We start from the raw sequence: 1,527 nt of genomic DNA, 5'->3' as shown, positions 1-1,527 counted from the left end.
CCGGTCACGCCCTCCGCCGCCCCGCCTCCGCGCGGAGGGCGCCTTCGGAGAGGCGCGACCAATCCCAGCCCTTAGGCCGGAGGCTCAACCAATGCACGACCCGCTCCTGCAAGAACAGCCCACCCTGGTACGGCCTTGGCCTATGGGAAGCCGGCGCTTCTTCGGTCGGCTGTCCTTCCTCGCCTTCCGCGCTGGCGGCTCACGTTCTAGTGTCCTGGATGAAAGGGGTAGTGAGAGGGCGCGTAGTCCCCGGCCGCGAGGAACGGTGGGTGCTCTCGGGCTCTGTGTTTTAGCTAGTAGGCCGCAGCCCAAGTCATGCACCCGTTCATTTCCATTCATTTTGGGCGAAGCGCCTGGTAGTGTTTCTGGCGCGCCGCTGCCAGAGAGGCGGACCCAGTCTTCGTGCGTCTGTTTACATTCGCATCTAAACAATTAGGCGTGTGACCGAGGTCTGAACAGGTGCCACAGCGCTCGAGCGCCGGAAGAGGCAAGGTCCCCCCGGCCTGGTGGTTGGGGACAGCTTTAGGTGGAACCTTAGGCAGGCTCGGGAAGGATGGGAGGCTTGTGAATAAATGAACCGGGAGCTGCTTAGCGGCTCTCCGAGCAGCCCGTTCCGATGGGGAATCGGTGATGGAATTTGAGGGGAAGTGGATCCAGCTCGTGGGAGGCCACGATGCACATACTTTTCCGCCACCTCCTCCTCTCCAGCTAGCATGAGGCCTGGGAGCTTAATTGCACAGCTGGTACTGCTGAGCGAATCCTGGGGTATAAAAGAACTACCACCGGCCTGGAATGGCGAAGGGATCACCTGGTAATGTGTGTCAGACCCGTCCTCCGTTCTGATACGTTTACCCAGCAGCACTTGAGCAATCTGGCTTACCTTTAATGTCTCACCAGTTCATCAAACAGATCTGTAAATGTCTGAACCCCCGCTGTGGGCAACTTGAATTCCAGAGCACACATTCTTTACCATTAAGCTCTTTGGTCTCAGACAGGTTACCAGATAAAAACTTGTTGGGTTTTCCAGAACCTGCAATGATAGCTGGGGGTTCTTCTAATCCAAGAGTCATAAATTTTGACAGAGAAGAAACTAGCCCACATGGTTTCTTGGTTTTACTTGGGCAACACATTGATTTTATTTGCTTTTGCTTTTTAGATAAAAAATTTAAATCCCATAAGCACCACTTCTGTATTAAGTAACAGCCAGCCTGACACTGGAAGATGTTTTTGTTTGTGGCCCTTGGTCTTCTCTGAATACACAGAAGACCTCTGGGGCCGTCATCCAGTCCCAGTGGTTGAGACTTGGGGCTTTCCTAGCCAAGACAACCAGCTGGACAGAGAATGAACCAAGTCAAACAGGTAATCAGGTCGAGGATAGAATCAGGGTACCAAATACAAGTGAAGGGAATTTGAAAACAAAATCAAGGGCAAATGAGTAAGCTCTCAAAAAGCCAAGGAAGTTATGGGAGGTGGAATTTGAAATAAGCAGACTATGAGCGGAAAAGTAATTCTGAAGTTAGCAAAACA

The sequence above is a fragment of the Bos indicus genome, chromosome 11 (genome assembly GCF_029378745.1).
Source record: "Bos indicus isolate NIAB-ARS_2022 breed Sahiwal x Tharparkar chromosome 11, NIAB-ARS_B.indTharparkar_mat_pri_1.0, whole genome shotgun sequence".
Classification (NCBI taxonomy): domain Eukaryota; kingdom Metazoa; phylum Chordata; class Mammalia; order Artiodactyla; family Bovidae; genus Bos; species Bos indicus.
Note: the sequence above shows the minus strand (reverse complement) of the source record.